Genomic DNA, 23,119 nt, shown 5'->3' with positions numbered 1-23,119 from the left:
ACCCTAAGCCCTAAAAAATACCCCAACCTGCCCCTAAAAAAAACTACCCAGTCCCGCCACCCACCCTAAGCCCTAAAAACGAAACTTCCCCAAACTATGGGTGTGCATGGAGCTCCGCTCTGCTGGCAGAGCTAACAGAGTTTTTGGAACTCCACGCTCTGCTTGGAGTGCGAAGTTAGTCCAAAAATTCTGCTAACCCTGCCTGGTTAGTGGAGCTCATCTGGTGTGCTTTCCAGCCCAGTATGGGCTGCACAGCGAAATTGCAGACAGTCTGCATATGCACTGTGTAGACTATAACTTGGCTGCAGCACGCACAGGAGCAGAGGAAGGAGGCAGCCGCTGAAGAGGAGGACTCGTTTTTGCCATCAGATGATGAGGAGAGGAGGACCCCTGGGAAGACCAAGGTAAGTCCTCGTCTCTTTGGTTGTCGTTGTTTGTGCTCACTGGTGCACAAACAAGGACTGAAACAGCAGCAGAACTCAGAGACTGAGTGATTGGTGGAAAAGTTTTTTTACAAGACAGTATCACAAACCTAGGTTCAATAACAGTGACACAAAGTGAAGAATTAGGCGTTTGTGAGAAAGCAAACATCACAGAATAATTATTGCATTATATGATATTACTGTATCATAAAAACATAAAGACCAACAACACCAGAGACCTTCCACAATCTCAAGTGCCATTGGAATCACCTGCATCAGTGGGGGCAGTCCCCACCTCACTGCACCCTTGTCCTCATCCCAGGGCACTGCTTCCCAAACACCAAGCTGAGAGAGGGGCTGCGATTAGGTGGCCAAGATCAGCAGGCCCGTGCCCACCCTAGGTGATCAGTGCACACTAGCCCCCAAGCTAGTGTGTGCATCCTCTAGTTAGCTCAAGACTGCTGGACCCTACCCTTGGTGCTGTACGAGGGAGTCTGCATTGGAGGATCCCTCTGCTGACTAGAGGTGAATTTAGGATTAGAGATCCTGCTACAAGAGTGACCAGGGCAATGAGGTCTTTCTCCTTCCCCAAAACAGAACAACCCTTGGGCGAATGCCCAAATGTCCTCAATGAACAAATTTGTCCAGAGTCTGAGAGGTGGGCACCATTTTTATGAAACATATCTTCGCCTCTCAGCAGTTTATGGAGAATGTTTCACAAGCTACCTAGGCCAGGCCACAACTTGGGCAACGCAGAGTTCAATCGCCTCACAGATATACTGATTGCCCTGGACCTGATGACCATACCCAATTCTGGTGTGGGACCATGTGGGACAGAGCAATGGCCACCTCTGGGAAAATCTTGGACAGTTGCAAAAATTCCTTCTGAATCACTTCCCTAAGGCCCTTCTGGCCCATTTTTACCAAACTCATTACCTCCAAGGTGAACAATGATGAGGTCTGGGAACTACAGTCCCTCATGACCCTTGGTTTCCTCGATCAGTCACTGTAGTTGAGAAATCCCAAGGGAATGAAGGAATGGCCAACAACCCACACAATATTAGATGGCATCCTACTAAGAAACAAAAGAACAAGTATGAGTACACAGAGAGAGAAAGAACCATGTACCATGGCACATTCATTGCAAGTCAAGGGTAATGTAGCACTTGTAAAACTTTGAAGACGTCCGTCCTATCTTTTTAACCTTCTCAGGAGACAGGCCTGCTCCTGCTGCCTTGTTGGTCATGTCTATTCTAAATGAGTGTGGTGAGTAACTACTCCTATTGATACCTGCTGTCATAAGGGCTTAGTTCAAGACTGCAACAAACTGATAACATGATAGGCAGTCGCCATTTGCGTGGATGAATAAAGCAGATGCAACAGAGTCAGTTTGAATGGCCAGGTAAGACCCTAAGTGAGTCACTGGATAAAGAAAGGAGCCCTTAGCTGCTGTGAGTTCAATTATTTTCCCCTTTCTCTCCTGATTGGTTGTGGACTTCCTAAGCCATATCATCTGCAACTCCTTGCTTAACCGCACATCCTCCACCTGTAGGCCCTCAGCGAAGTCAGTTCTAGGAGACCCCATCAGTTAACCCACCCTAAAGGCACTATAGAAGGCCACACTGAAGGCCGCTGCAAACTTCTTCAAGTTAGACAAGAGGAGGACGAGAACATTTGCATTGAAGGGACACCTGCCATCTTTTTCACAGCCTTCAAGCCTTAGTATGAAAGGAACAACTCATATCGTTTGCACCCTTTAGTTTAGCAAAGAACCTAATGGCCGAGAGATGGGCCCTAGCAGAAGACACTGGCCTGCCCTGCTCTTGGAGGGTACTCGGAAATAGACAAATAACCTCTGCAGTGAACATGTCAGGGACGTTACGCAAATGCAAAAAAGCCCTATAATGATCAAAATACTTTTCATTGGATATCCGCAACGGCTTTGTAAATGAGGCAGCCACTCAATTGACTAAGGCGTGATTCCAATCCTCCACACATTTGACGTTAACTCTGTCATCTTCTCGGCCACCTGGGGATGGAAGTCCCAAAATTCCTGCAGCTTGTAGTGAGATAAGACATCAGTAGAGTTCTAATGAATTCCAGGCATATATTTAGCTCAAAGCAAAATGTTAGACTTCAAGCACAAAAACACCAAATGTTTAAACAATCTTAATACAAACTTGCAAGAAGCCCTCTGCCTGTTATTAGCTTCCACTACTGCCATGTTGCCAGACCAGAGAACTTCGCTGTTATCCTTGAGAATCTTAGCCCAGATGGTCACTTTAAAAAGGAAACATTCCTAGTGATTCCGCTGTCATGCCAGGCCAGTTGCCCCTATGCCATTTTGTGCCTGATATATAGCTCCAAACCCTACGCTGCCTGCTGCATCTCTGAAGAACTCAAGAGCTTGATTAGAAATCGGGCATGCAGGCCATATGACGGAGCCATTGAATTGTTGTGGAAAGGAGAAACATATCCCTAAGTTTTCCTTTGCTTCACTTGACAGCCCGGTATGGTGGTGTTTTTCTCTGTGGCTGACCATTAAAAAAAGCAAGCTATAAAGATAATCCGTAAGGCAAAATTCAACTGGCCAACTAGGACCTGGAGCTGATGGAGAGTCACTTTCTTTGATACCACACAGTATGAATCAACTGCCTGAAGGCTTGAGCCTTTTCAAGAAGGAGGTGGCACTCACTGGCCATTGTATCGATTTCAATACCCATTAAGGTGAGGCACGTGGAGGGACTGACTGTCTTCTCTGATGCTATGGGCAGCTCCACTTCCCCAAACATGAAAGCACGTTCAGCACCCAAGAGCACATCCCAGATTCCGGTGGCCCCAAGACTAGGAAATCGTCCAGGTAATGAATCACTTCTTTGTGGTTTATGCATGATGTGAATATCCATTGTGAAAGTGAGCTGAACTGCTCAAAGTATGTGCATGACTCAGCACATCCCATTGGCACTTACTTGTCCTAATTGCAGATTGGAATCCTAAAATATGGTAATCTTCAGGATGGACTTTCAGTAGCCTAAATGCAGATGCTATATCTGTCTTGGCTAGTAGGGCCCTCTGGCCCAGCTCGCACAGCATAGCCAATGCCTGATCTATTGATGCATATTTGACCGAGCATAACTGTGGGTCGATAACCTCATTCACAGAATAACCCTTGGGAGTTGAGAGGTTGTGAATCAATCTAATTTGCCCGGGTTCCTTCTTTGGAACTACACCCAAAGGAGAACAAACAAAGTCCTTGAAAGGAGTAGAGGAGAAGGGGCCAGCTATCTTATCCACGGCTGTCTCTTCCATTATGTTCTTGGAGACCACTGCTTGATGCATACGGTCAGATAGCAAATTGTTACAATGAGGGATGGGAGCCACTCTGAGTATGGGAATCCTAAAGCCAGTAGAAAAACCCAAATAGAGCAACTTCACTGTATCTTTGCTCAGGTACAAGTTGAGCCATGGAATAAACTTAGTAGTCTGGATCACTGTGGGCAACCCAAAACTATATGGAGGGCCTGACTCCCTTTTAACTTTTCTTTTGCCTTCTTATTACATTTGAGTTCAGCAGGGAGGTGCGGCTGCAGAAGGATCAAATGTGTTTGTATTTACAGAATCCTACCGGGCACGAGCATACCTTTTGATTGAAGGCCCAACACAAACCCTTGTTGTCCCCCACATGTTGCTGTAAAAAAAGAGGTTTATGCAGTGTCTTGTTGTTAACGTTCTCTAACCAAACATTTACCTCTGTCTGGTCCGACTGAATATCTGGTTCCTCTACTTTGGCCCACCTAAAATCCCTGTCATAATCTAGCCACACTTTATCCCCAAACAAGTGGTGTGCCTTCAATATCACCTCATCACACACAGTACAGTAGCTCAATATCGTTATATTGTCAATACACGACCCTATGTCCCAACTGGGGTTTTCCAGAATTTTTGTCCTGATTTAAATGCAGGAAGGATCATCCTCATGGAATAGGAAGCCCGCACACTTAATAATGTCATGCTTCGTCCTTGGCTGCATAAAGCCTGTGGGACTCATTTGCATTTGGTGTGCGGGGGTAGGGTGTGGCACTCATCTGTGACGATACGGAGGGAATAGGCTGTTGAATTTGAGAACTGCGCGGTCCCCCCCTTATGCTATCAACAGCAAGCTGCTGTGCTGGTGCCACCTGTAGAACTGCAGTGGTGGGTGTAGCAAGGGTATCAGGTATAACTGCAGCTGAAGCTGGTACCTCCTCCCCAAACGTGTTAGGGAGTCCTGCACTTGCTTTTAGTCCTGCGATTCACTGGTGGGAAAACAGCCCATGGGGACATGAAGACTGCCGCAGGCGAACAGCCAATGCAATGTCTTTCTTGAGTTCAGACTCTTTTGCACAACCATCATAGCCTAACTTAGCTAAGATTTACTTCAGCAGCTGGGATAACTCTGGATACTTCCTCTTTCTCTTACCAACCAGGCCCCCTTAATGGCCATTAAGCTAATGGTTAATTGAAAACTGCAATCAACTTCTATGAAAGAGAGGGCAGGCAACCAACAATAAACAACACAGCCGCCCCGGCAAAACAACAAGCAGATAAGAACTATCAAAACTTCAGATGGTGATGAAAATTAGAATGGTTGAGGATGCCACCAAAAAACAGGTTGCGTTAGCCACACAGAAATCAAATTGAAGAAAGGAGTCCCTTAACCACAAAAGGTACTGCAAAAAACAAAAGCAAGCCATAGGCGCAAATATAGTATTTATACCCAAACAAAACAACACCCCTTTTTCCACTGCTGACCTCTTGTCCAACTGAATCACCTTCCGGGCCTGTTAAGGTGGATGTCCAGTCCCAGACCCAGGCACTGCAACTATTCCTCACCAGGACAGGATGTAGGGTCAGGACAGGAGGTGAGCTGAGCGCAGAGCCATAAACAGTGCTGATTTGGTGGCCCACTCCCTTAGAAGAAAAAACATGCACAGGTGCCTTGCATGTACCCAGTACCGGCCCAAGGCTCAGGGTTACTGTGAATAAAACAAAACCAAGCTTTGAGACTGATTAACAAGGCTAGGAAAAGGTGGGAGAAACTACCCGCTCAATCAATTGAAAAGCAAAGTATTTGTCGTCCAGCAGCAAACACTTTTCGAGACACAAGCACACTATTCCAACAATTCCAATGAAATAGGCTAAATTGTTGAATAAAGCAACGCGGCGTAGGTGAACGCCTGCACGCTGAGGCCGCAACCTGCTCATGAGACACCTGCTGCATGCAGTAGTGAAGGGAAGAGGAAGTCCTATCCTCTGGCTCCGCTGCACACAATAGTGACCTGGAGAGGAAGCAGTATCCTCGGGCTCCGGCTGCACGCCAAAAGTTAGGGCATGTGGGAAACGCAGCCGTTCTCTTTTAGTAATTTGGCACTTCAGTCAAGTCCCTCTTCCTTTTTGTTCCCTTTGATTTTTCTCTGTATATTTCTACTATTTTATTTTGTTCTTTCTCTTCTCTTCTCCTTTTGTTTCTTGATTTCAATATTTTAATAGCTTTCCAGATTCCCCAAATACCTAGCAAGCAAATTAATATTATTAATAATCCTTTCACTATTTTCAGTAATAGTCCGTTCCAAATGTTGCTGAGCCAATTTCCCACGGAAGCAAATCCTTTTCCAAGCTTTTCCCATAATCCTGGTTCCTTCAATTCTTTCAAATCTGCACTCTCGTTAGTTAAATTTGTAAACATTTTCCTAATTTGCCCACTGTTGTCCGGAATATAAGAACAACAGTGATGTGCACTAAGCATTTTGCAAACGCCGCCATTCTTCGCTAAAAGAATGTCTAAAGCAAGCCGATTTTGAAGAGTCATAGCTCTTTCTGCAGCAAGTTCAGCATCAATCAGGATTATTGTAGGAGGCTGGCCTGGTTTGTAGTGGGTACCAAGGGGTACTTACACTCTGCACCAGGTCCAGTTATCCCTTATTAGTGTAGAAGAGGTGTCTAGCAGCTTAGGCTGATAGAAAAGGTAGCTTAGCAGAGCAGTTTGGGCTGAACTAGGAGATGTGTGAAGCTCCTACAGTGCCACGTGTGTCATATGCACAATATCATAAGAAAACACAATACACAAATATACTAAAAATAAAGGTACTTTATTTTTATGACAATATGCCAAAGTATCTCAGTGAGTACCCTCAGTATGAGGATAGCAAATATACACAAGATATATGTACACAATACCAAAATATGCAGTAATAGCAATAGAAAACAGTGCAAGCAATGTATAGTCACAATAGAATGCAATGGGAGCACATAGGTATGGGGGGCAAAACAAACCATATACTCTAGAAGTGGAATGCGAACCACGAATGGACCCCAAACCTATGTGAGCTTGTAGAGGGTTGCTGGGACTGTAAGAAAACAGTGAGGGTTAGAAAAATAGCCCACCCCAAGACCCTGAAAAGTGGGTGCAAAGTGCACCTAAGTTCCCCAGAGAGCTCATAAGTCGTGATAGGGGAATTCTGCCAGGAAGACAAACACCAGCAATGCAACAACAATGGATTTCCAGACAAGAGTATCTGTGGAACAAGGGGACCAAGTACAAGAGTCACACTCAAGTCGGGAGTGGGCAGATGCCCAGGAAATACCAGCTGTGGGTGCAAAGAAGCTGCCACTGGATGGTAGAAGCTGAGGATTCTGCAAGAACGAAGAGGGCTAGAAACTTCCCCTTTGGAGGATGGATGTCCCACTTCATGAAGAAGCTTGCAAAGGTATTTCCGTGCAGAAAGACCACAAACAATCCTTGCTAGCTGCAAGGGTTGTGGTTAGGGTTTTTGGATGCTGCTGTGGCCCAGGAGGGACCAGAATGTCGCCAATTGCGTGAGGAGACAGAGGGGGCATCCAGCAAGAAAGGGAGCCCACTCAGAAGCAAGCAACACCCGCAGAAGTGCCAGAATAGGCACTGCGAAGAAGAGTGAACCGGAGCTCACCTGAAGTCACAAAGGAAGGTCCCACGACGCCGGAGGACAACTCAGGAGGTCGTGCACTGCAGGAAGGAGTGTCGGGGACCCAGGCTTGGCTGTGCACAAAGGAAATCCTGGAAGAGTGCACAGGAGCCGGAGCAGCTGCAAATCACGCGGTACCCAGCAATGCAGTCTAGCGTGGGGAGGCAAGGACTTATCTCCACCAAACTTGGACTGAAGAGTCACTGGACTATGGGAGTCACTTGGACAGAGTTGCTGAGTTCCAGGGACCTCGCTCGTTGTGCTGAGAGGGGACCCAGAGGACCGGTGATGCAGTCTTTTGGTGCCTGCGGTTGCAGGGGGAAGATTCCTTCGACCCACGGGAGATTTCTTCTGAGCTTCTAGTGCAGAGAGGAGGCAGACTACCCCCACAGCATGCACCACCAGGAAAACAGTCGAGAAGGCTGCCGGATCAGCGTTACAAGGTCGCAGTAGTCGTCTTTGCTACTTTGTTGCAGTTTTGCAGGCTTCCAGAGCAGTCAGCGGTCGATTCCTTGGCAGAAGGTGAAGAGAGAGATGCAGAGGAACTCTGATGAGCTCTTGCATTCGTTATCTAAAGAATTCCCCAAAGCAGAGACCCTAAATAGCCAGAAAAGGAGGTTTGGCTACCTAGGAAGGAGGATAGGCTAGCAACACCTGTAAGAGCCTATCAGAAGGAGTCTCTGACATCACCTGCTGGCCCTGGCCACTCAAAGCAGTCCAGTGTGCCAGCAGCACCTCTGTTTCCAAGATGGTAGAGGTCTGGAGCACACTGGAGGAGCTCTGGGCACCTCCCAGGGGAGGTGCAGGTCAGGGGAGTGGTCACTCCCCTTTCCTTTGTCCAGTTTCGCGCCAGAGCAGGGCTGGGGGATCCCTGAACCGGTGTATACTGGCTTATGCAGAGATGGGCACCATCTGTGCCCATGAAAGCATTTCCAGAGGCTGGGGGAGGCTACTCCTCCCCAGCCCTAACACCTTTTTCCAAAGGGAGAGGGTGTAACACCCTCTCTCTGAGGAAGTCCTTTGTTCTGCCTTCCTGGGCCAAGTCTGGCTGGACCCCAGAAGGGCAGAAACCTGTCTGAGGGGTTGGCAGCAGCTGCAGTGAAACCCCGGGAAAGGTAGTTTGGCAGTACCCGGGTCTGAGCTAGAGACTCGGGGGATCATGGAATTGTCTCCCCAATGCCAGAATGGCATTGGGGTGACAATTCCATGATCTTAGACATGTTACATGGCCATGTTCGGAGTTACCATTGTGACGCTAAAAACAAAGAGGAGGGACCTGGGAGATTCGTGGTCCAGTGTACAGTCTCCCGTATGCAGTAATAAGAAAAGAAGGGTACACTGTTCCAAACATTAAGTAGCTGGGATTAGTTTCTACAGGAGCAAGAACCCGCAAGCATCACATTGGATGTCTGGTTTCATCATTGGGAAAGCTCCTCGTTAGGCCGGTGCTGAAATGCCTAACGGGCTCCACTGAGGGGGCTCTTAACCGTATTTGCTCTACTGATAGTTAGAGATAAATAATCAATCTGATAGGGTATCTGGTTACAAGATACCGGAGCAATATCGGAGAGAAAACATAGCAAAAATAAAATTGGTTATCCATCAACAATAAATAATCATGATTTTAATCAGTAATAATGTGATGGAGACCAAAGTTAAAAACAAAATGGGAGTAAAAATTGAGTGATAATGCTCATCTACTCGCACAAACAATATGTATAAAAGGGTAAACCCAAAAGTGGCTCCTCTAGAATAGGGGTCTACATGTTTCGCGTCTAGTGGTCCATCCGGATCCCTCGACGCTTCATCAGGACCAAAGTGAAAAATCTTCTCCAAAAATTCAAAAAGATCCAAATAGGAGGGAAAATAAAGAAAGCACAGTGACTTACTGTGAAGTTGTTCTATATGTCAATCAAGGTCACTAAAAAATAAAAAAGGCAATAGTATGTAGAAAATAAAGTCCCCAGTAATTGCACACGAATACATACTAGTTGAATACATCATGCGCAGAAAATAGAAATAAAAATTTGGTAATGTAAAATTTATAAAGGCTTACCATCCCCGGTCTGTGGATAGAGCCCCTGGGAATCAAATATCAGGAACCGGAACTTACAATCTGAGTGTCATAATAGTGTAGAAGACAGAAATATGTATAAGGGGTAGCGACAAGAGCAATCAAATGTCATGTGCCACAATCATATATACTATAACTATTGTGGGTGCAAAGTCAAAAGGGAAGGAAAATCCGACAATGTTTGTTTTGTTGTAATTAAGTCCCATAACACCCATCCATAATTAGAAAAGTCAGTGTAAAGAAACGATTCGATAATGGCTCCCATCGTGTAAAAGACTAATATACACGTGTTGACATAAAGAATCCTCGACTTTAAACGAAGTCAACTAGCCCCGGTGATTTCTATGGACTAGCGGTAAGGAAAACAACACGAACAGTACAGGTAGCACTTACTAGTGTCGACGGTCCGTAGGGCACTGCACCTACCCTCCTGATAGCGTCCCCGCAAGACAAAGGCGGGTGCTTTCGGGAGTCCTCAAATACGCGTAATCGAACCCGGAAGTCCAACCGGGTTCGTGCGCGTCTCAAGCTGTAAAGGAGTGGACATAAAAATAGAAGGCGGACTGCTACTCCGTCGCCATATTGGAAGGACACAGGGCAAGCCGAATTCATAGATATTGGGTCGGAGAGCGGAAAAGGGAAATGAAGGCTCATAGTTACAAAACCTTTTTGTGGGAGTAAAGGAAAGACTCCAGAAAAATACCATAATCACAGGATATGTAGATAATAAGACAAAGTAGTCTGGTAGTCAAAAAATGGATGGTTAGGGTAATGATAGGAAATCACTAGTACAAGAATTATGGAAACATTGGTAAAAATCCTCTAAAAAGAGGTCTGTATATCCAGTAATCAGAATATGTCAGTTAATCAGTAATCAGAATATGTCAGTTGCTGATAAAATGACTGGGTTTATCTAAGTCACTAGCACAAAAATTATGAAAACATTGATAGAATTCCTCTAAAAAGAGGTCTGTACATTCAGTAAACAGAATATGTCAGTTGCTGGTAAAATAACTTGATTTATCTAAGGGTGAGTGAGGACCATGGAATTTCATCATTTAATCCCCGGGTTGAGGTACCCAGTCTAAAAATCCAATGTTGCTCAATTCTAAAAAGAGACTGAGTGACATTCTGTGTGGTTCTTGTAGCTTCCAAAATCACCCACCGGAACTCATCTGGAGTATGAGGAAAATCTATAAAATGAGCGCAGAGTTTGGTAGTTACTCTGCGGCACCTAATATTGCTCCTGTGTTCGTTGATGCGTATCTTCACAGGGCGTGTTGTCATCCCTATGTAACATAGTCCGCAGGGACACGTGATCATATAAATACAATTCTTGGAGTTGCAATTAGTGTGTTTTTTTAGGAACCATCTCCCAAAAGGATCAAGGTCCAATGACATTGTTTGATTAGTCAATGCACACACATTGCAATTACCGCACGGATGATGGCCTTCAACTGGAGGTAGGTCCCATAGTGTTATTTGTGTGGAGGTGTCATGAGATACACGTGGACGAGTGTGGACCACTATGTCCTTAATATTGGAAGTCCGTCTAAAGGCAAATAGAGGTTTAGGCATTGAAATACCTCCACTTTCCAATATCGACCAACGTTTATTGATCAGTTTCTTAATGTCGTTGGAAAGAGGAGTGAACGTCGAGACGCAGGTGATGAATGTCTGAGGAACCTTCTCTTTATGTTCTAGTAAATTTTCCCTATGATTGTTTCTAGCTCTTTTACGTACCAAGTTGACAACTTTGGTTGGATAGTGGCGTTCATGAAGTTTTGCCTGTAGTGAACTTGCTTGTTGGTCAAACTCTGTTAGCGAACTACAGTTCCGTCTAAGTCGTAGGAATTGACCAACAGGTAAATTATCTCTTAATGCTTTAGGATGGTAGCTTTCATATAAGAGAAGACTATTCCGATCCGTCATGACATATGTATAGTGCACACGTGTAATGGTGTCCCCGCACTCACAAAGTCCGGGGAATTTGCCCTGAACAATGTGGGAGCACCGAGGCTAGTGCCAGGGTGCCCACACACTAAGTAACATAGCACCCAACCTTTACCAGGTAAAGGTTAGACATATAGGTGACTTATAAGTTACTTAAGTGCAGTGGTAAATGGTTGTGAAATAACGTGGACGTTATTTCACTCAGGCTACCATGGCAGGCCTGTGTAAGAATTGTCAGAGCTCCCTATGGGAGGCAAAAGAAATGCTGTAGCCCATAGGGATCTCCTGGAACCCCAATACCCTGGGTACCTCAGTACCATATACTAGGGAATTATAAGGGTGTTCCAGTATGCCAATCTGAATTGGTGAAATTGGTCACTAGCCTGTTAGTGACAATTTGAAAAGAGAGAGCATAACCACTGAGGTTCTGGTTAGCAGAGCCTCAGTGAGACAGTTAGGCATCATACAGGGAACACATACATATAGGTCACAAACTTATGAGCACTGGGGTCCTGGCTAGCAGGGTCCCAGTGACACATAACAAACATACTGAAAACATAGGGTTTTCACTATGAGCACTGGGCCCTGGCTGGCAGGATCCCAGTGAGACAGTAAAAACACCCTGACATACACTCACAAAAGTGGGGGGTAACAAGGCTAGAAAGAGGCTACTTTCTCACAATTATGGCTCTTGAGAATTCTGTCAGCATGTTATCCACAATAGTAGACAACTTTCGTATTTTAATTGAATTCAATATGAGTCCTACTGAAGGAATCATCGCTCCAAATATATCTCCTACCACACCAGAAGCTGTCTCCCTTTTCTGAATGCGATGTGATTCAGACATCTTTGGAAACTTCTTTAAGTAATCCAGTTGATAAATCTTTGGAAATACTATTCCCAAATAACACATCCCATACCATCCTTTAGGAAGACGAAAAAAGGCGGTAAGTCCACAAATATAATATACCCCTGGAATAACCGGGTCTTGTCCATTCAGCATGAACGTCCACTTAGCCTGAAACGAAAACGTATGTTTACATTCACTCGTTCCCACAAAAATTGTGTCATAATATGATTTAGGTCTATATATGCAAAGTTTCCCTATATGTGATGCATCTAAAGCTAATTTTCCTTGTGTCTTTATTGCAGCAAAAGCATAGTTATCTACAGATGACCTTTTGTGTAATTCCCTTTCTAAATTTTCCTTTACCATTTTCCTTCTATCTTCAGTGTGATCTAAAAAACTATTTTCTACGGGTGAAAGTAAGCATGTAAGGTTGTCTCTATGAGCATGGACTACAGGAAAAGGCAATAGTGGTTCAAAGAAACCTCTTACTAATTTTATATAATAATCTCTTGCTGTTTTACTCAAATATTCAATTATGGGGACAAATGAAAATACGATGTCCTGATTGGAATAGAAGTATTGAATATACTCCTGGTTATAGAATCTGGTTAGTAACAAACTACATGAAATTCCATACGTAAGAGGCATGCTATGATATGTCACTCCTTCTATTACTGAGGTAGTTATTTGTGTGCACACATAACAATCTTTCGCATCCATTGTCTCATCATACTCATTCAGCAAGCGATAGAAGACGTTGGAAGATAGTTCTTTCTTGTCGTGTAAATATTTCTCATCTTGTTCGAGTTTCTGCAAAGGAGTTAATTCAGTAGTAGTTTTACAAGTAGAAGTATCATTCACGTCTCTTTCATTCTTTCCATGCATACCAAGAACTATTGCTATAATTATTAGTACACATGCAGTTATTAGACCTATACACATGTATTTACAACATTTCATTTTATGTCCCTTTGTAGTACTGCCTGGCATGATCTATATAGAATCAGAAAGTTGAAGACACTTTATCAAATTGAATTTGCAGATATATATAAAGCTGAACGAGTTCAATGTTCACACAGTTTTCTTTAGCAGCTTAGTCTTTTATCGGATTAGTAGCTTTGTCTCAAAATCGGTTTCAAAGTCAATCAAGTTAGCAATGTCTTATCCAGTTTAAAATCAATCAGGTTGTCAATGTCTTATTCGGTAATGTTCATGAAATTTCACTTTTCAAGTACCAAAGTGTCGTTCTGCTTCTTCGTTTTCAAGACTGAGAGATAGAAATTCGTCTGACCAATCGTTAGTGGCTGTGTATGCCCACTCTGGACCAGAATATCTTCTGCTCGGTATTCTTTTCCTTTTCAATTTTGCATCTCCTTTCGATTCTCTTTCGCTTACGTCTTGTTCTTTGGCTGTGTCTTTTTCTTCATTCGGTGTTGTTATTACAATAGACACTTCTTTTCTTTTCTCCTTCAACTTTGGCCCTTCACTTTCTTTTAACGTTTCTTTAGTCTTTGATTTCACTTGTGATATGCTTTGTCTCCGTTTCGCACTGCTTTCACCTGATGGACCTGCAACCGGTTCTGGAAGAACTTGAACGATTTCACTCTGTTCTGTCTTGTCTCCTTCCCCTAGGAGGTCAATCAGGTTTTCTCTTTCTTTTCCTGTATCGTCTGCTTCTGGGAAAGCCGCCCTCTTATTAGACTCTCCTGCTTCTTCTCCTGTGACAGGATCTGTGTCACCTCCAGGATCCTTGTCACTTACTGAGGCTTCTTCTCTGTTGTCCTCAAAAGGATCGACTGCGTCTTCCTCAGAAAATATTTCTTCTGTCTCGATTTCTGCTTGTTCGCTTTCAGGCTCTCTTCGTTCTGTCTCAGTGCCTGGTACTTTCCTGTCAGTTGCTGGTAACTTCAGCGCTTCAATTTCCTGTTCTGTGGAACACGTCACCCTTTTCGTGTGACTGGCGTGAATCCAGTTAGGAACTCCCGCACACTTCACAGCGGTGGTAGTTGTCAGAATCACTTGAAAAGGTCCTTTCCAACGGGGTTCCAGATATGACTTCCTCACATGCTTCTTTATCACGACCCAGTCACCTGCTTTCAGGGCGTGTCCTGGACCTTGGATCGGTGGCAAGGTGGTTGCCTCCACCTGGTGAGAAAAAGAGCGTACCACATTAGCCAGACCTTTGCAGTAGTCCAATACCATATCATCGGTAATATTTACAAGAGCATTTGCAGGAACTGCTGGAAGTCTCATGGCTCTGCCCAAGAGGATTGCATGCGGTGATAGTCCAGTTTTTCTATCAGGTGTGTTTCTCATTGACATTAACACCAAGGGCAACGCGTCAGGCCATTTCAAGTTTGTGGATGCGCATATTTTCGCCAACCTCGATTTCAATGTGCCATTCATTTGCTCCACTAGTCTTGATGCTTCAGGGTGGTAGGTACAATGCAATTTTTGTTCAATGTTCAGTGCTGCACACAATAATTTGATTACTTCGTTATTGAAGTGACTTCCCCTATCTGATTCTAAAGAGATCGGGAATCCGAAACGTGGTATTAGTTCTCTCAAGAGTAGTTTTGCAACTGTAAGGCTGTCATATCTGCATGTAGGGTATGCTTCAATCCAGTGACAAAAAATACACACAATCACCAACACATATTTCAAGCCTCCATGCATAGGCATCTCAATGAAATCCATTTGCATCCTGCGGAATGGCCCACCTGCTCTTCCAATGTGGCTCAAATTTACTACTGTTCCCTTCCCTGCATTCATTTGTTGGCAAATGACGCAACGATGGCAAACTGCTTCAGCAACTTGACGGAATTTGGGATTGAACCAATCAATTTTGAATAGGCGAATCATGGCATCCCTTCCAAGGTGGGCTTGTCCATGATAAAACCTGGCTAATTGCGTCAAAAGACTGTCTGGCAGAACCAATCTCCCTTCATTCGAAACCCACAAATTATCTGGCTTCTTTATGCATTGTAATTTGCTCCATGAGAGTTTCTCCTCCTTACTAACATTATTTTGTAGGAATTTAAATTCTTCGATTGTATCTACAACTTTTAGAGCAAAGGCTTCACTTGGTTCAAGTTCTGGCTCATTTATTAAGTTCCATTCGTCTCTGAGCAATATACAGTTCAATGCGCAAAACCTTGCGACTTGATCTGCATATCCATTTCCCAAAGAAACAAAGTCTTGTGATTTTGAGTGTGCACTGCATTCTACCACTGCTACTTCTCCTGGTAACTGGATGGGATGTATCAATTCTCTTATTCTTTCACCATTTTTCACTGGTGATCCTGAAGAGGTCATGAAGCCTCTCTGTGACCACAATTGTCCAAAATCATGCACTATTCCAAATCCGTACTGACTGTCAGTGTAAATGGTGACTTTCATTAATGCAGAAAGTTGGCAAGCTCTAGTAAGGGCTCCTAGTTCCGCTACCTGTGCAGAGTAAACTCCTTGAAGCCATGATGCTTCCAGAACACCTGTTATTGTAGATACAGCATATCCTGCTTTCAATATTCCTAGTGCATCTCTTAAACATGAACCATCAACAAAAATTATTTGATCATTTTCTTCCAATCGGGTGTCTTTGATATCAGGTCTTGGTTTTGTACAAAATTCAGTCACCTGAAGACAGTCGTGCTCGATGTCTTCGGCGTTCTCAATTTCGACACTATCACTGGGAAACAAAGTTGCTGGATTCAACGTAGTGCACCTTTTCAGCTGCACATTGGGTGATCCCAAAATTACTGTCTCGTACCTTGTAAGCCTAGCACCGGTCATGTGTTGTGTTCGGGAACGTGCCAAAAGTATTTTGACTGAGTGAGGGACCATAACTGTTAAAGGATGTCCCATCACTATTCCTTCACTCTGATTTAGGCTTATACCAACTGCTGCTACAGCATGCAAACATCCTGGTAAGGCTGCTGTGACTGGATCCAAAGTAGCTGAAAAATATGCTACTGGTCTGTTTATGCCACCATGGGCTTGAGTCAAGACAGACAAGGAACATGCATCACATTCATGACAAAACAATGTGAACGGCTTTGTGTAATCAGGCATACCTAAAACTGGAGCTCTGCACATGCATTCCTTTAATTCAATAAAAGCATCCATTTCATCTCTTTTCAACACTATTTCATCCAGCGCATCTTTCTGGGTCAGTTTCAGTAAAGGTTTGGCTAGAGTTGAGAAATTGGGAATCCATTGGCGACAGTAGCTTACCATTCACAAAAACTTTCTCACCTCTTTTCTCGTCTTGGGTGGACTCATTTGAAGTACACTTGTTATTCTTTCTTTCATGATTCTTCTCGACCCTTTCTCTATTTGGTGACCCAAATATTTCACTTTCTTCTGGCAAAATTGTAATTTTGAAGGAGACACGTTGTGTCCATTCCTTCCCAAATGGTTCAATAGGGCAATAGTGTCAACCGTACAGTCATTTTCTGTTTTGGATGCGATCAACAAATCGTCAATATACTGTACTAAGGTTGATTCAAATGGTAATTCCAATGATTCCAAATCTTTCTTTAGAATCTGATTGAAAATTGATGGTGACTCCGAAAACCCTTTAGGAATTCGACACCAACTGTAGACTCTGTCCAAGAATTTGAAGCAAAAGAGAAATTGGCTGTCCTCATGAAGAGGCACAGAAGAGAATGCTTGTGACAAGTCGATGACTGAGAACCACTCTGCGTCACAGGGAATTTTAAACATTATCACAGCTGTATTTGGTACTACGGGACAACAATTGACTATTATGTCATTTAAATCTTGAACAATTCGGACCTTTCCACTTGGTTTATTTAGTCCAATGATTGGTGAATTACATGGACTACTTAGTACTTCTTTCAGTACTCCCTGTTTCACAAATTCATCAATGAGTTGGGTTACTTTCATGAGAGTGTCTTGTGACATATGGTATTGTGGAGTCTGAGGAAAATTTACATTAGGTTTTACAGTCACTTTCAGTGGTTCTGCTCCTTTGACCAAGCCTACTTCTTTCCCTGTCATATCCCACACTTCCATTTCAACTGTTTCCTGTAATTCAGCAGGAATATCTTCTTCAGTGAGCATTGGATAAAGAGTAATCAGGGGATACTCTTCATCGACAGTTTCCACTTCGTCACCTCCTAAACTGTCCTCTTCTTCCCGATCACTGTTTGTCTGAATTTTAATTCCATCATTTGAGCACATAATCGAGCATCCCAACTTGCACAATAAGGCCCTTATTTATACTTTTTTAGCGCCGCGTTTGCGCTGCTTTTTGACGCAAAAACAACGCAAACGTACAAAATACAATTGTATTTTGTAAGGTTGCGCTGTTTTTGCGTCAAAAAGCGGCGCAAACGTGGTGCTAAAAAAGTATAAATATGGGCCTAAATCTCTCCCTAATAGGGCTATCGGACTTGAGTCACACACCACAAATTTATGTGACCCTTGGAAGTTACCAATTCTGACTTGCACTGGATCTGTGATTGGGTTTGTCAGATACCTATTTGCTACTCCCACTACTTGAACTGTTCTCCCCGAAAGTGGCAAATTTGGTACTTCGATACTTCTGACTGTAGAGCGTGTAGTTCCTGTGTCAACCAAGAATGAAACGCTGTGACCCATGACTCTTCCTTCCACATACGGTCCCTTTTGATCAACTTCCAAAGATGCTGCAAGTATACAATTTCCCTCCTCATCTGAACTTTCACTCTCCCATTCATTGTTTATTCCATTCTCACTGTGTAACGGGAATTGGTGTACTGTGTCCTTTTGATTCATTCCTTGACCCATGACCTGTTGAGGAAGCATTACTTGTTGCTGATTCATTGGTGCTAAGGGTATTTGCATTTGCTGATTAGGTACCATAGGAAACTGCTGTTGCATTGGCTGCAACTGCGCCATTTGTACACGGGGCATTTGAACCTGCTGTTGTTGTATAGGTTGTAAACCCTGCATCTGATTTACATTATTATGGAAATTTGTATTTGGACCTCTCAATTTCGGTCCTCTCGTATTCTGAAATGTATTAACATCATTGTTTTGCTGACCTACACCTTCCTGCACCAACATTGGGCACTCCTGTTTCCAATGCTCGACGATTCCGCACGTGTGACATGGCATCACCTTCTTCATTGCCTGTATACCATTTGGAATCACAACCGTATTTAAATCAGGACCATTCTTCACAAAACCTCCTCGGCCTCTGCCTCTCATTTGTGGCTGAAACATAGCATTTCCCTGCTGCGGCAACTGTTGTTGGAAACCTTGCAAACCTTGCAAACCTGTCTGAGCTGCTCTAATCTGCATCACCATCACTTTTTCCTTCAACCTTTTCTGTTTTGTCTCAATCTCATCATTGCAGTATTTTGCATAATTCAACACTTCATCGATCGATTTTGACTGCCAACAAATCAAATGCATTTTAATCATCTGGCTGATTTCGGGTCTCAATCCTTCCACAAATCTGAACACAAAATGGAGCATGTCCTTTGCCTCAATCGTTTCCGTGCCACTGTAATTTTTAAATGCTTTCAACAATCTCTCATAGTACGCATGTATCGACTCTTTAACTTCTTGTGCTGTTCTGTCAATTCTCTGCCAATCCACATTTTTCAATGCAACTTTTGTTTTTAAATGCTCAATCACCTTATGATATAAACTCATTACCGTAGGCGATGGTACACCTGTGTCCCTATCTCTTTCTGGTTCACTTGTTGGCCAACCTACAGCCCTTTTACAACATTCGTCTAGACATCTCCAAACCTGCGCGCTTTGCAGTATCTCTTTAAGGTGTGTTTTCATTCCTGCAGACCTCAGGTGTTCAAAATCTTTTGTCTCAAAGTCTAACCTGTAACTTTTGCTCAAGTGTTTGGTTTTACCTATGTCTACTTTGTATCTATCTGCAATTTCTTGTAACCTCCTATGTATGCAGCTTACTTCTCTTGTTATTCTAGGGCAAATGTATCTCAGCTCTTCTTCTGTGTATGATTCTAAACTGTTCAGACCCATCGTTCCCTCTACTAGTTCATCTGCTTCCATGCCCAATCTTATTTTATTCAAATATTCCTCTCCCTTCCCACTGGGTATACTCTGTGGGGAGTTCAGGCTGTTCAACCATTGGGTCAACTGTTGCGCGTTTAGTCCCATCAATGTAGCACTTACATCGACTGCTACTGATGGTTTCTGTAACGTTTCTGTTTTTGAAGTTAGCGGTACTATTAATGATGGACCTGACCTTACCACAGTTGATGGAACACAAGCTGGAATTGGACTAAATTCTAACAAAGACCCAGATCTATTTAGTAGTGTTCCTACTGGAGTCGTTTCTTGAGTATTTTCTATGCATCTTCTTCCTGTCTCATTTTGTGTCATTAGCCCTTGGTCGCATACATTTGGCTTTGCCTGTATATACAATGGTACTGGCGGACCTACAGTGATAGGCAGAGATATTGTGTCTGGATTCTGTCTGTTCCCCGAATTCTGTGGCATGTTAATTCCCACATTATGGTTCATCATTGCTGGCATATCTAACTGGTTTTCTGCTATTTGAATATATTTCGGCACTTCTTGCATCTGCTTTTGAGGCATCAAAATTTGTGTTGATTCAGCTTGAATCAATGTTGGTCTTTGATAATTCTGTCCTCTCTGTGCCATTAAACTAGAAGTCATTTCCAAATTATGCTCATCACAATAGCGTCTTTGAACCTGTGGCTGATAATCATTGACAGGTTTCAATTTAGGTACGTCAGGATATATTCTTTGAACGTGTGGTATTTCTGGTGTAAAAGGCATATCGGGACTACCTTGCCTCTGCGATATTCTCAAATTCGGTGTCACAGTACCCTGTATTGGTTCTGGAGGGGCAGTACTAGTGCTTAGGCCATTTTTGCTTTCCACATATGGTGGCGGGCAGTCATTTAGCAATTGCAGAATGAACTCCTCATCGTCTGATTCGTCTGACCTTTTCGAATTTCTATTGTTTTCTCTATCTCTGGACTGACTCCTGTTTGTTTTATAGGTAGCTTTCCTTCCTTCCGTCTCTTCTTCGTCAGTAATTGCTGGAAACAATTTAATTCCCTGCAATATGTCTGATCTCCAAACCTTTTGAGTACTATCCCATCTAGCATCCGCTAGTGTCTTTTCTAATTTTCTCACTCTTGTCTCAAATTTCTTTTGTAGCTGTCTCCTAGCCATTTGCTCCCAAATTGCTAATGCTTCAAACTGTGCTGGTCTTGGAGGTACTTTCATGTCGTATAGCGCGAATCATAGATTCTCCAAAACTCTTGGATTAAACGACCCATGAATAGGGAACACTAAACTTCCATGCTTTTCTGTTAATTTACACCATTGTTTTAACCAAAGACATGGTGTGACACCCTTTTCTTCAATTACGATGTAAGCTGGTGTACCCTCAGGTGGTGTTTCTTCTCCTACATTTGCTTTAATATATACATCTCACTCAAGGCACTCTTAAGTGCTTTGAAAAATGTCATCTTTCCGTCTTTTATTTAAAAAAAAAAAATGTAATCAATAAGTGACTTTAATTCCCGGAATACTCTTTGCTTGCCTTTCCCCACCAATTGTGCTTCACGGACTGCGTCCAATCCGTGCGCGACTCTTCTCACCAACCAACCTATCCCAGCGCGGCTTCTTGTGACATCACACCCACACACTGCGGCTGACAAAGTCTTGCAGCTTGTCCTCCTTCATTCAGCTTCACTCAAAACTAATTTCTGCAATATATATCGAGCACTAACCAAAAAGAAGAAAACAAATCTGTCGGTTTACTACGGGAAGGGTAATACAATCGCTTCAGAAACCTTAGGGATTTTTCACTAGCCTCGGCAGTTATTCCATATTTCTCGGTTTCCCACTTTCACAAGCAAAATTTGACCTGCAAACTTTACTCTCAACTGATCAATGAACTATTCTAGCGCGCCTTAGAATTCGTCAAATCTCAAAGTCGAAAATGTTCTTTTATTTCTCTTGTTGTTGACCACGCCCGATCAACCTACTAAACCGAACAAATTACAACATCAACCAAGTGTCTCATACACTTTTCAACATACTCAGGAGTCTCTTGACCTCATAGGGCCCGTCTCAACATCAACAACCACATGGACAATTTTTCCTGCACAAAGCGCTACACACATGTGAAGTTCGACGACTTCCCTACTCTCACACTTTGGAGTATCACTCCTCTAAAATTTTGATTGTAGTTCGTAACCCCCAAAAATCCTCACAAACTTCACAATTCATTTGCGGCATAAGCTATGCAAGCGCAAAACCCTAACTTCACTCATACCGTCACTGGAAATGCCAAAAACATCCTCACACCTCCATTTCCTCCATTCGCAAGCTCCGAGATTCCAGGAAAGTCATTGGGGATTTAGGGCATTATCATCTCTCCAACTTGTTTTATCAAAGGAAATTCTAACTTGAATCCGTCTATTGTTGGGATGGGGTCCCAAAGGGCGAAACCATCAATCTCTGCTACCATCTACTGATAGCGCATCCAGTCTTTATAAATTACTTATACTTGGACACGCCAGAGGTCGGTGAACCCTTTAACCGAGTTGGGTTCTCCTCATCCAAGAATAGTTGGATCACTCGAATCAATAATCAATAACCATTTTAATCAATACCCAATACTCAATTAATAGATCAAACAACACATTAGGAATCAATAACAATTAGTATTTTGACGCAACATGACCTTTCAGTCATGAATAACCACACCAGTTTATTAAAGTCAATGAGTTTATTTCCGTATATTAACAAAGCTAACACAATATATGTAAGTCTCAAAATCAAATGATATACGTATACGAACATTACTAGCTGTCCATTGCGACGGAAGAAACGCAATCTACGCAAAATCTGGATTATAATGCACTCGGTTATAGCAATGCAAATCACTAATATAAGCAACTGAATTTGACTAATTGCATACATCGGTCAGCATAACAAGATTTCAATTCAACATGGTGCATCAAGTGAATACCTCACCTAACCTCTAATTAGCATTGGCATGTGGGGCTTCATGCAAATCGAATTTAGTCCACACAAATTTAGAAAACTTCTATCTTGGGCCCTGTCAAAATAAGCAGTTGGTACCTAAGAAGGAAAACACAATGCATAATACAATTATCCTTTCATAATTACCCAATACAATCAGCATTCAAGATAAGTCTTCGTCCTTCAGGTACCGGTTCGATCAGCATGGGGCAGATTTCAAAGGGGCAAAGTTAAAGCAAATTTTCCTTGCCGCAGCAAGGAAAATGGGGCAAAAGTTACTGCATGGACAAGACGGGGCAAAATTAAAGTTAAAGGGGGTGATTCTGACCGGGGCCAGGGTCGGCGGGAGCACCGCCAACAGGCTGGCGGTGCCCCGCAGGGCATTCTGACCGTGGCGGTATGGCCGCGGTCAGAAAGGGAAAACCGGCGGTCTCCCGCCGGTTTTCTGCTGCCCTATTGAATCCTCCATGGCGGCGCAGCTTGCTGCGCCGCCATGGGGATTCTGACACCCCAAACCGCCATCCTGTTCCTGGCGGTTCTCCCGCCAGGAACAGGATGGCGGTATGGGGTGTCGCGGGGCCCCTGGGGGCCCCTGCAGAGCCCATGCCAATGGCACTGCAGGGGCCCCCGTAAGAGGGCCCCAAAAAGAATTTCAGTGTCTGCTTTGCAGACACTGAAATTCGCGACGGGTGCAACTGCACCCGTCGCACCTTCCCACTCCGCCGGCTCAATTCTGAGCCGGCGTCCTCGTGGGAAGGGTTTTTGCACTGGGCTGGCGGGCGGCCTTTTGGCCGTCGCCCGCCAGCCCAGTGCAAAAGC

The sequence above is a fragment of the Pleurodeles waltl genome, chromosome 3_1 (genome assembly GCF_031143425.1).
Source record: "Pleurodeles waltl isolate 20211129_DDA chromosome 3_1, aPleWal1.hap1.20221129, whole genome shotgun sequence".
In the NCBI taxonomy this organism is placed as follows: domain Eukaryota; kingdom Metazoa; phylum Chordata; class Amphibia; order Caudata; family Salamandridae; genus Pleurodeles; species Pleurodeles waltl.
The sequence above is the reverse complement of the archived record's forward strand: the minus strand, read 5'-3'. Positions refer to the sequence as shown.